Source organism: Hemicordylus capensis, chromosome 3, assembly GCF_027244095.1.
Source record: "Hemicordylus capensis ecotype Gifberg chromosome 3, rHemCap1.1.pri, whole genome shotgun sequence".
Taxonomy (NCBI): domain Eukaryota; kingdom Metazoa; phylum Chordata; class Lepidosauria; order Squamata; family Cordylidae; genus Hemicordylus; species Hemicordylus capensis.
This window is the reverse complement of record NC_069659.1, coordinates 187,182,912-187,196,026: the sequence shown is the minus strand read 5'-3', so window position 1 is coordinate 187,196,026 and position 13,115 is coordinate 187,182,912. Positions and strand designations below refer to the sequence as shown.

Genomic DNA, 13,115 nt, shown 5'->3' with positions numbered 1-13,115 from the left:
GTCTGAGACAGGGATCTTTCCCACTTGTTACTTGAGATCTTTTAACTTGAGATGCCAGACAGAGATTGAAACTGGGGCCTTCAGCACACCAAACATGTATTCTGTCACCAAGCGGTGGTCTCACTCCTCCTGTGCAGTTGTTGTTATTCATATTACATACTGCCTCCTTACTTTCCTAATGGCCCTTTAGGCTCCTTCATGGTTAGTCTGTTAAGATGCGGTTGTTGTGGTGTTGGTGGTGCTGCAGGAACAAAAATGAGAACATCCAGGTGAGCAAACACTACTTCGTGTATCCTCTAAGGCAGAGGTTCCCAATCTGGGGGCCTCCGGATGTAGGTGCAAAAGTAAGCCAGATTGCCTGTCGCGATTCCATGTCCTTCCACCCGCCGTTCTTCCCTTTGCACGGAGGGCTATGCCTTTTAGGAGAGGAGAGATGATCTTGTGGTAGCAAACATGACTTGTCCCCATAGCTAAGCAGGGTCTGCCCTGGTTGCATCTGAATGGGAGACTTGATGTATAAGTGCTGTTAGATACTCCCCTCAGGGGATGGAGCCACTCTGGGAAGAGCAGAAGGTTTCAAGTTCCCTCCCTGGCTTCTCCAAGCTAGGGCTGAGAAAGATTCCTGCCTGCAACCTTGGAGAAGCCACTGCCAGTCTGTGAAGACAATACTGAGCTAGATAGACCAATGGTCTGACTCAGTATATGGCAGTTTCCTATGTTCCTACGTTGCTGATCTACAACTCCCATCATCCCCAGCCACAATAAATTGTAGCTGGGACTGATGGGAGTTGTAGTTCAGTAACATCTGGAGGCCCCCAGATTGGGAACCAGTGCTCTAGACTCAATGGACTGTGGCCCATAACTCTTTCAATCTGATCTTCAGAGTCTTTTGAACTTGAAAACATAGTTATATTTGCTTGTTGAATTTTGTCCAAGAAAGCTATTGTTCTGTATATTTTTTGTTCTTTAAAATATTCCCAAATGGGGCCTCTTTTATAGCCTGCTGCCATGATAGGTGTTCCCCTTCTACAATGGAGGATAAACTCCAAAAAAGTTTCTTCAGGACTGCATTAATATGTTCTCTTCACTTTTGTTTTCACTTCTTCTATTCCTCTGCCCTATCCCTTGCATTTATATCCAGGCTCCTCCTCCATCCCCCCCAAATCCTCTATTCATTCATTCATTCATTCATTCAGTTTCTATACTGCTCTTCCAAAAATGGCTCAGGACGATTTACACAGAGAAATAATAAACAAATAAATAAGTTAAACAAAATGGATCCCTGTCCCCAAAGCGCTCACAATCTAAAAAGAAACTTAAAAGAGACACCAGCAACAGTCACTGAAAGTACTGTGCTGGGGGTGGATAGGGCCAGTTACTCTCCCCCTGCTAAATAGAGAATCACCACGTTAAAAGGTGCCTCTTTGCCAAGTTAGCAGGGGAATTTATTGACATTCTTTGTCTTTGCACTTTTAGAGAAAGACAGGCAAGGGTTTGAATCTGTGTGTCTGTGTGTGTTGCATGTATACCACCTGCAGAATAAGATTGATCAGGTCTGTTATCTCTCATCCCCATATACCTGTTATTAACATGTTCATAGAATATAATTAGAATTTATGATTAATATTCATGATGATATCTTTGACCTAGGTTCTTTTTTATGAATTGATTAAAAAAAATTAAAATCCAGTTTAAATTAAAAAACTGATTTAAATTGTTAAAAAATCTGATTTAAATTGAAAAATCTGTTTTTTAAAGTCGTTGTCATCATCATCATCATCATTTTTGTCCACCCTGTCCCAAAGTAAGCTGTGTGCATGACCTCATTCGAGAGTATTATGTAAATGTCAGCTGTTCTCCAGCAAAATATCTATCACTACTTACCTTCCCCAAATTACATAAAGAATTCTTGAGAGCCAGATTTGATGTGCTTCCCTCAGCAGTACTTTTGAGCAGGTATAATAAAAGGCCTCAAGCCAATAGGATCTGTCCTGGCTGCAAAGGAATGCTTGAGACAATGCAACATGTTCTTTTCTGTTGCTCCTTCTACAAAGACTCACGTGCCAGCTTGATTAAGCCCTTGTTATTGAATAGGCCAGGTAGGGATGGGTCTTCTGATAAGTGTGTAGATATTACCAGAAAGGTAGCCAACTTTTGTTTGACAGCGATGAAAATCAGACAACAAAGGATCCCCAACAAGATGTAATTTGATCTTGCTACCATTATTATACATAATTTGATTTGCTGTACCTGTTGTATTGAAGCCACCTAATGGCAAAGGGGGAAATGACTTGCCTAGCAAGGATGAAGTCGGCGGTTCGAATCTCTGCGGATACCTATATCAAGCAGCAGCACTATAGGAAGATGCTAAAAGGCATCATCTCATACTGTGCAGGAGGAGGCAATGGTAAACCCCTCCTGTATTCTACCAAAGAAAACCACAGGGCTCTGTGGTCACCAGGAGTCGACACTGACTTGATGGCACACTTTACTTTACCTGTTGTAGTGCATTGTATTGTATATGGGTGTGTGTGAGTGTGTGTTTTGGCTTTTGTGTATCTGATCACTGATGTAATTAAAGTCCTCCTCTCAAGAAGCAGCAAGCACAGCATGGAGTAGAGGGTAATAGATTGACTTTCTTCCTTTCTCCCTACCTCCCCTGCTGACCACTTTATTTATTTATTTTATTTATTTTATTTTTACATTTTATATCCCACTCTTCCTCCAAGGAGCCCAGAGCGCTGTACTACATACCTAAGTTTCTCCTCACAACAACCCTGTGAAGTAGGTTAGGCTGAGAGAGAAGTGACTGGCCCAGAGTCACACAGCTAGTATCATGGCTGAATGGGGATTTGAACTCAGGTCTCCCCGGTCCTAGACCAACACTCTAGCCACTACACCACTTGCTCATACAGTGTAGATGCCCTTTCCCCTAGTCTTACACAGGCTCTGTATCCTACTATAAGTAATCCTGCTTAGCAGGCAGGATTATGATCTCCTTTTGTCTGTATAGTTGGAGAGCAGGTAGCTGGCGTAAACTAACATTAATTAAGCACAGATATTACATGCAATCTTTAATTTATCTGATTCATGTTGGGAGCTTGTCACAGCAGGTTAGATTAAGTGGTCCTTTTTTTGAGAAAATATAAGCCACTGCTTTGAGTTGTAGCCTTTTAACCATTTTTTAAGACCAGATATTACTATATATATATATATATATATATATATATATATATATACACACACACACACACACACACACACACACACACACACACACACATATATATACACACACATACATACACACCCCACACAATTATTACTTTTTTCCTTTTGAAAGGCCATAAAATGCATCTTGGTCTCTAGCCACATTCATCAATGTCTTTATAGTGTAATTACAAATCCTGTGAATGTCGGGATCCCTAAATTGAAATACAGAGACACGTCCGGAAAATGGTGCCCTGTCAGCACTGTTGGTGCAATGAATATGAGCTGCAAAGTAAACGCAGACTTTGAAGCTGTCTAAGCAGGCATCGTTTTTCTTTCTTCTTGACATATGGTTCTCTGCCCCTTTCCTTTTCATTTCAAGGTTATGTTTTGTCTGAGTTTTGGAGAGTTGAGGAATTGCCACATCCCAAGGGGGATCTCTCCTCTCCCCCACTTTTGTTTTTGTGCCATGTGCAGTTTCATTTCTACTACAAATAGTTCCAGCAATCCATACCAATGTGTTGTCATCTCACCACATATAGTTGACAGGTAGACTTACAAAGCAGGAGGAGACAGGATCACTTGCTACAAGAGCTCATATCTATGAGTACAAAGAGAAAAAGGGTGAGTGTGTGTGTTTGTGTTTTAAAAGGGCAGGGATCTGCACATGTCTCTCCTCAATTAAGCCTTTTGTTGTCTAGTAGCTGCATCAGAGGATGAGTGGATGACAGAGGCTGAACTCTCCTACTATGCTGCTTCAGGCACTTTTCACCCAGTACAGGGAGGACAGATGAGGCAGGACTTCGCTTCCATCATCCATGCACAGCTATAACAATTGCATCTCCACCCCTACTTTAGACATGAACAGAGTAGCATGTGTAGCTGCTGCCATCATATCTCATTTGACCTGTGTTAATAATAATAATAATAATAATAATAATTATTATTATTATTATTATTATTATGAATTCACCAAGTATGTATGAGAATTAGGGATGCATTTTTGGCTATGAGTTTGGTCTGCAAGCAGCCCTTTGACTGGTCTTGTAAGTAGGTTCCTCACATGCCCAGATCATAGACCCACTTATCTGTTGTGAGTGAAAAATAAGTTCTTATATTTTATTACACACACACACACACACACACACACACACACACACACACACCCTGCTATTTCTCTGAAAAGAGACTCAAGGCAGCAGTTCACTATACAAAAGCAGTAAAAGAAATTACCTCGTATATTTGATATGATGAAAATCTTGGAGATCTGGCTGCTTGGCGAATTTGCTCACACGACACAGGGCAATGAAATCATGATGCTATCTAAAAGCATTTGAAAATAAGGCAATAGACTGGTTGTGTGAATCAGCCATTCCGTATGATGCATGACAGTGCTTTCTGATAGCGCATTCTTCTTCCTCTTTAAATTAAGCTTTAGCAAAGCATATATGCTTTTGGTCCTCAAAGTCAAATCCAAAAAAACGAGATAAAGGCTTTTATCCCAATCTGGTGATAATTTACCATATCAGTTGTGTCAGCCATCATACTTTGCAGGTATTCAGTTTATAGATCAACATTCAGTGGGCATTGAGAATCCACATGTATTTCCTAGAGGGAATACTTCCATTTCACTGATACTGCATTTTCCCAACATTCAAAGTGCGATATGATGTGATTCCTTTCCCGGGTAGCTGGGCAGGTGCAATTCTGCATGTTCTAATCAAACAACAGGGCTCAGTCTGCCAGCAGGAAACACTTACTGGTGCTGAAACTGACTCTTCTCCAAGCAACAGTGGAGAAGCTGTGGCAAGTGAGTGCTAGAAGCTGTGGCAAGTGATAACTAGACATTATCTTGGCAAGTGAGTGCTTCCAGGCTAACATTTGCCAAGGTAACCGTGAATGCAGGATAGAAAGAGACGGTGAAGGAGAGCTGATTTTGTGGTAGTGAGCATGAATTGTCTGCTTTGTTAATCAGAGTCCACCTTGATTTTTATTTATTTATTTTACTTATTAAACATATTTTTATATTGCCCAAAACTTACATCTCTGGGCGATTTACAACAAAGCAAAATACTTACATCTCTGCACCCCTGCTAACTGGGCAAAGAGGCACCTTTTATCATGGTGATTCTCTTTATTTAGCAGGGGGAGAGTAACTAGCCCTATCCAACCCCAGCATAGTACTTCCAGTGACTGTAGCTGGGGTCTATCTTATGTTTCTTTTTAGAATGTGAGCCCTTTGGGGACAGGGTTCCATCTTATTTGTTTGTTATTTCTCTGTGTAAACCGCCCTGAGCCATTTTTGGAAGGGCGGTATAGAAATTGAATTATTATTTCTTGTTTACACAGTCAGACAGGTGTTATTGACTGGTTTGTTTTATCCAGACATCGAGTCCTTCCCAAGGACCTGGGATGCCAGAATTTTATTGTCAATTGTTATAGATATTGTCGCAGAATATAGGCTGTTCCCAGTAAAGCTGTTTTTTGTAATTGGCTGATGGTGATTTCTGTGGCCCCTATGGTGTTGAGGTGCTCTTCAAGGTCTTTTGGGACTGCACCCAGGGTGCCAATTACCACTGGGATTATTTTGGTCTTTTTCTTCCACAGCCTTTCAATTTCAGTTTGTAGATCTTTGTATTTGGTGATTTTTTCTATTTCTTTTTCTTCTATTCTGCTATCCCCTGGTATTGCTATGTCGATTATTTTAACTTGTTTTTCTTTCTTCTCGACTACAGTGATATCTGGTGTATTGTGTGGCAGATGTTTGTCTGTTTGTAGTCGGAAGTCCCATAATATTTTTACATCTTCATTTTCTTCAACTTTTTCAATTTTATGGTCCCACCAATTCTTGGCTACAGGTAGCTTGTATTTTTTGCAGATGTTCCAGTGTATCATTCCTGCTACCTTGTCATGCCTTTGTTTGTAGTCATTCTGTGTGATCTTCTTACAACAGCTGATCAGGTGGTCCACTGTTTCATCTGCTTCTTTAAAAAGGTTGCACTTGCTGTTTGTTGTGGATTTTTCAACTTTTGCTCTTATTGCATTTGTTCTTAGTGCCTGTCCTTGTGCAGCCAGTATTAAACCCTCTGTTTCTTTCTTCAAGTTGCCATTCTTAAGCCATTGCCAGGTCTTGGTGATGTCTGATTTTCCACTTATATTGTGCAAATATTGACCATGCAGGGGCTTATTTCTCAATTTTTCTGCTCGGTTCTTGACTTGTTCTTTCTTGTAGGCCTGCTTTCTTTCATTGGTGTTGAATAGTTTCTCGTTATTGACCATTTTAAGTGCATCTTCTTCACTGTCCTTGATATATTCTTCAAGGCCTCTTTTCTCCTCCTCTACTGTTTGATGGACTTGCAGCATTCCTCTTCCACCTGAGCTGCGAGGGAGGTAGAGCCTATCTACATCACTGCAGGGGTGCAGAGCATGATTGATGGTCATGATTTTCCTGGTCTTACGATCTAGCATCTCTATCTCTTCCTGGGTCCAGTCTATTATTCCTGCAGTGTATCTGATAACAGGTATAGCCCAGGTGTTTATGGCTTGTATGGTGTTCCCGCCATTGAGTTTGGACTTGAGGATTTTTCTAACTCTCCTGATGTATTCACTTCCAATTTTTCTTTTAACTTCAGTGTGTGCAATGTTATCAGCCTGGAGAATGCCCAAGTATTTGTAACGTTCTTTCTCTTCCAGGTTCTTGATCTTGCTTCCATTGGGCAGTTCTATTCCTTCTGTTTTTGTTATTTTTCCTCTGTTCATTATTAATGCAGCACACTTGTCTAGTCCAAACTCCATTGCTATATCGCAATTATTATTATTGTTGTTGTTGTTGTTGTTATTTGCAGATTTGCATTTGGATGGGAGACTACATCTGAGAGCTGTAAGGCAGGGTTTCTTAACCTTGGGCCCCCAGATGTTGTTGTACTACAACTCCCAGAATCCCTAGACATGGCCTTTGTGGCTGGGGATTCTGGGAGTTGTAGTCCAACAACATCTAGAGGCCCAAGATTAAGAAACCCTGCTGTAAGACATACCCCTTCAGGGATGGGGCCATAGCTCAGTGGAAGAGCATCTGCCTTTGCATACAGAATGTTCTGGATTCACTCCCTGCTATCTCCAGGTAGGGCTGTGAGAGACTCCCTGAAAACCTGGATAGCTGCTGACAGTCAGTATAGACAATCCTAAGATACATGGGCCAATGGTCTGATTCTGTAGAATTCCTATGATCAGAAGAAGGCTACCCACCCTCCATTAGTTGTTGTTATAGCAACATTGCTTATGTTGCCAGGACTATCCCTTGAAGATTAAAACAGGTCCTTTAGTGACAGTTTCCATTGTCAGTATTTAGTCTGGAGAAATACGTTAATTGAAGCACTTCTTGGGAAGCAGAACATTTTGGTTAAGATTAGCCAAGTATCTGTCTCCCAGAATTTGACTTTAAGGCCATAAATAAATCCACTTTTTTACTCTTGATCTTCTAATTACATGCAAAGGCAAACTCAAATCAGCTTTTCTCTGTGTGATCTGTCATTCAAGAATGAGTTATGAGTGATTTGAAATCACTGTATTTTCATGAAAGGCCTTTGGGGGTCAAAGTAGATGGCAAGCTTTGCTGGCTGAAAAATCTGGGAGGTCAGGGACTGTCAGCAGTTAAGAAATATATTGTTGCAGAGGAAGAGGCTTTGTTCCTGCAAAATCTTTTGGACATAAGAGAGTGAATTGCTCTTTTCTTATTGCTCATATCTCTTCTCTCTCACACAGCCTAGGCGTTAATTCTAAAAATACTGTAGTTCCTTTCCGTTCTTCTTCCTTCAGCCAGCTAGAAGTGCTGTATGGAAGAAGGGCATGTTTTTAGAATCCCTATGAAAACAGACAATAGCAGTGCTTCATTTCCCCACTCAATCTAATTTTAGGTCTATGGTGTTTGTTTTCTGTATCGCCTGGGATTCAGCCTGGTCAGTAGAGATGAAATCATTTTCTCACTGCTCCTTTAATAAATGTCTCTCCCCACTTCCTCCTCCCCCTATTTTTGGTCGGCACAGAAATAAAATGTAAGGGCAAAAATGTCAAGATAAGTGAGCAGCAAAAATTAGGTGTGAAGATTTTTAATTTTTTTGGAAGAAAATACAGAAGTTGGTAATAAAAGGTAGCAATTTAAATGAGAACAAGCATGACCTTTATAATGGAACAATCTCTGTGGAGCTCTTGTTTGGAGTCCTTGTTCTGAGTTTGATCAGGGAAGTCCATTTTATTTATTTATTTAGCTAGCTAGTTACACATTTTTGAAAAGCTGATGTGCACCCTATCCCAGGCTAGGGAAGCCTAACCCAGCTTTTTTATACCTGACTTTTAGCTGGGGTTAAAGGCGCGAGCAAACCCGAAACCCGGGCTCCGGGATTGTGCATTCAGCCCCATCAGAAATAGAGACGGGTGCTTAGAGCCCCTGTCTCCTGTGGGAGTCCCCAATGCACTGCATATACCCAGCGGTGCATTGTGGGGTATCCAGAGCCTGGGATGCATCATCCTGTCTTCTGGAGCTCCCCACTGTGCCATGCAGTATGGATCATTTGGGAGCACGGTCCACACTCCTACTAACATTTCAGCAATCAACTGGGGAGAAGGTTATTTGGACCAGCCTCCTCGCACTTGCCCAGTCATGTGAATGGCCCCACTATGGGAGGAGAGCTGGTCTTTAATTGCAAGCATGTTGTCCCCTTTGCGAAGCAGGGTCTGCCCTGGTTTGCATTTGAATGGGAGACATGTGTGTGCACTGTAAGATATTCCTCTTAGGGGATAGGGCCACTCTGGGAAGCGGCCCAAGCTGCCAGTCTGTGTAGACGATACTGAACTAGATGGACCAATGGTCTGACTTGGTATAAGGCAACTTCCTATGTTCCTATATCCCATTATATAGGTGCAGAAATGGAAATATCTAGCTATAGAATTGAAGGAGGACAAAGCAAGTTCTTTTTGAAAAAGAGACAAAAGCTGAATTATGTATATGTGACTAGGTCATCATTGGCAGAATTTTCATATTCTCCTCACATCAGCTCAAATGCAGTGCTTTTCAGTGGAGTCAATTTGCAAATTCAGCTGCCTGTCATCAACTGTAGAGAAATCAAATGATATACATTATGTATGTCTGAACAAGAACTATGAAACTGAAGAGCTAGAATGAATCTGAGGTTAAACTCCAGGTTTCCTGCTATGGTTTGTAATAATTCTGATCCAATCAGAATTATTTCTATAGGAGCATGCCTAGAACTTCACTGGTCAACTTATTGTCTTGCCCAGTTGTAGAGTTATGAATGGTTTCCCAATATCATGTGCCTAGAATTTGGAAGCATCTCCTTAGAACAAGGAATATACTTAAAATCAAGAGCTGACACAGAAGGATTCCTTAGACTGAAATGGTGCTAGAGGTGTAGAGATTTTCAAAATGAGACTAGATCAGATTAGCTGTGCTGATCCTGCAGCTCTTAAAATCTGTTTAATTTAGTACCTGCTGTTAATGCTATTCCCTTTGCCTTCATTCGGTATCACCACCCCGTTGTCCATCCACACTTTGGCTTCCTTTCCTAGTATTGTTTTCATGTAGCTAATCACCTACCATTTATCTTGGATGGAACATCTGAAATACTTGAAGGACAATGGCAGATATACTGTAATGACCTCACTTTGCATTGAGCCATTTTGGACAGAGCACAGCAAAGACCTCTAAACTGTCCAACAGTTGTATATACAAACAGCTGGAATAAGGGCTATAAACCAGTACCTCTTTCCCAGAAGACATTCAGGCAGTTGCAAAAAACAGTGTTTCTTGCGCTATGACAAATAGCATAGATATGCTCAGTATGTGTATCTAATGGCAGGGCTTTGCTTGTTTACAGGAATTGTAGCCTTTCTGGTGGGGCTTGTCAGTTTCAGTTTTAAAGCAGCTTTAGGATGCTCCTTGACATTTTCCTCCTGGATTGATATCTCTGACTACATCAGAAAACAGTGTAAAAAGGTTTCTTTTACTAAAGAGATAAAAATAAAGTGAAGGGTTCCTGGTGTTCATTGTGTCCTACGTCTGGTAAAACAGCACTGTTTGTGCAATTAGAACTGATGAATTATTTGCAATGCATCCTTTCAATGTAAGGGTCAGTTGTTGCCAACTGGGATTATCTGTCTTTAAAATGCTGTCATTTTTTATAAAATGTGGAGAGAAAATAAGTGTTCTTTTGTAAGCAGTGCTTGTGCGGGTTAGCTACAAAATGTTTGTGTGTGACTTAGGCACTTTAGGCTTAAAATAGTTTAGGCCTAATTCCTGCCTGCAACCTTGGAGAAGCTGTTGCCAGTCTGTGCAGACAATACTGAGCTAGATAGATTAATGGCCTGACTCAGTATATGGCAGCTTTATATTTTCCTAAGCAGATTGGCAGGATGAAGGCCAGTTTGCATCATACATGGCAAATGAGTTTGTTTGTCTCCCATGTGTCTCCCCATGAAAACTCTTGGTTTTTTCCTCCTATTCTATGGGTGTTCACAGAGATATATGATTATGAGAAGTGATAAAATCATTTTCTGTGTAAAGTGTGAATTAGCCCTAAGGCGGAGTTGCACAACTATTACATTAGTTAATGCTACTTTGTGCAGCCAACTTGCTGTCCTTTTCTGGATGGGAACTGAATCTGAACCATTATTTAAATGTATTCAATTGTATTTGAACCAGCATAGAACAAAAAGAAAATCTGTTTTCTGCCTTACAAAGAGTCTGTGAGGCTATCACACGAACAGCCAGCCCAGGCTAGGGCAGCCCAGCCTGGCTTAGAGCGCTGGGATCACTCATGGCCCTGGTGCTTTCTCCTCTACTAGCCCAATTTTTAACCCCTGCCCTTAACCAGAGTTAGAGGGTGCCTCAACCACCCTCAATCCCAGGACCAGGGTGGTAAGTGTGCTTGAGCTGCATGCAGCCTGAGCGCTCACAGTCAGGTGCCTAGAGCGCCTGACTCACAGGGGATTCTCCCAGGGCACCACGTATATTGTATGGTGCATTGTGGGATACCTGGAGGCCAGAACTCATTTTCCCAGCCGTCGGTGATCTGCGCTGCGCTGGTGATCGAGTGGGAGCTTGATCTGTGCTGCTCTGAGCAGCACAGTGATCGTCTGGGAGGAAGGTAGGTTCAACCCTGCCTCCACCCCCACCTCACCGCCCCCAGAAATGGCCATGTGTTTCAGTTAGCACTGGGGATCAAACAGAGTAACTGCTAGGCTTTATATTTTCTAAAGAAGGGAGAGCAGTAGTTATTGTCTATCCCAGAAATTGTTGGTTCAGCCTGAGATCACTGGCTAACATTCTGAGGTCATTCTCACGACCAGCTAAAGCTGGGTAGGAATGGGAAAAGCAGGACCTGCTCCTACCCAGTGTCTGCCCAGCTTTGGAGTCCAGACTTTTACCAAGGCAGGACAGAAACCTCCCCTTGTCCTACCTTGGCAGGTGATGATGTGCATCTTTGCTCTGGGCTCTAGAGTTTCCAGCCAGCCGGCTAGCATTTCTAGCAACAAATCAAGGGGACAGGGTTGATTTAAAAAAATCTATGATTTTTTTAAAAATTAAAAAAGCAGACTTAAAAAAGCAATTAAATCAGATTTTTTAAGCAACCTAGTCAAAGGTATCATCATGAATATTAATCATAATTATATTCTATATTATAATTAATAATTATATTCTATGAACATGTTAGCAGTATATGAGAATGAGAGATAACAGATCTGATCAGTCCTATTCTGTAGGTGGTGTACATGTAGGACGCACACACGCACGGAAGCCCTTGCTGCCCCACCCCCCAGTGCAGAGACGAAGAAGGTCAATGAGTGAATAGAGGATTTGCGGGGGGTTGGGTGGAGCAGAATTAAGCAAGGAGGAGAAGTCTGGATATAAATGCATGGGATGGGGGAGAATAGAAAGTGAAACCAAAAGTGAACAGAACATATTCATACTGTCCTGAGGAAATTTTTTCTGACTGTATCCTCCATTATAGAAGGGAAACACCTATCGTGGCAGCAGGCCAAAAAAGAAACCCCATTTGGGAATATTTTAATAATGTTCCTATGCCTGTGAGTAAAGAAAGGCATGAGTGTAAAATACAAACAGTGCAACAACGAAATGCAAGGCCTGGTTGCCTGAATGAAACAGCATGAGAAGTGTTGTACCTACCGTCTAAAAATGAGACCTATATCTATCTCTAAATATGCATTAAGGTTATATGAGACAACAGGAATGTCCTTTTCTAGAAAATGATGATTAAATAGAATCTTCCCAACTAGTGATTTCAATTGTGATTGACATCATTAAAGTAGAGTCCTTCTGTGAAGCAATTTAAATCATGATTTAAGTCAATTTGATTTAAATCAAATCAACCCTGAAAGGGGAAAGAAAGGTTGGGCATAGTGGAGCAGCAGCAATGCAGGGACCAGCCTCTCTGCTGCTCATGCATTCGGTCATGGGATGAGGGAAGAATTACTCCTCTCAGTCCCACTTCAGGGCTCAGCAGCCACACTGATCATGTGGGCATGTGAGTGGCGGAGCCCTGAAGAAGCGGCAGACGTGTGGGGGATGGCAGGCAGGTTCCCACCCACCCCCATCCAGCCCTGCTTAGTTCCAGCAATTTTGGCAATGAGAATGACCTCTCTGACTAACAAAGTGTTTGTGGAAGGACATTGGTCTAGTGCAAAGCCGTTTTGCTGGGTACTTGCTCTAAGTCTAAAGCTTGTGTTCCAGACTCATGTCTAGAATTGTGAAATAGTGATGTGCATGGTCCGGAGCAGTCCGGACCAGCACCAAAGGGGAGCCTATCTTTTAGGGCGGGGAGGGCTTGTTTACCCCTCCCGCGCCTCTTTGCCCCCGCCAGTGGCCGTAATTT

The 13,115-nt window shown here is 41.9% G+C and overlaps 1 protein-coding gene across 9 annotated transcripts in view; it reads left to right on the top strand.

Moving 5' to 3' along the window:
• The window catches only part of ENOX1 (ecto-NOX disulfide-thiol exchanger 1), a 577,422-nt gene that overhangs the window by 189,342 nt on the left and 374,965 nt on the right, over positions 1-13,115 (top strand). The gene's annotated exons all lie outside the window — the stretch shown is intronic.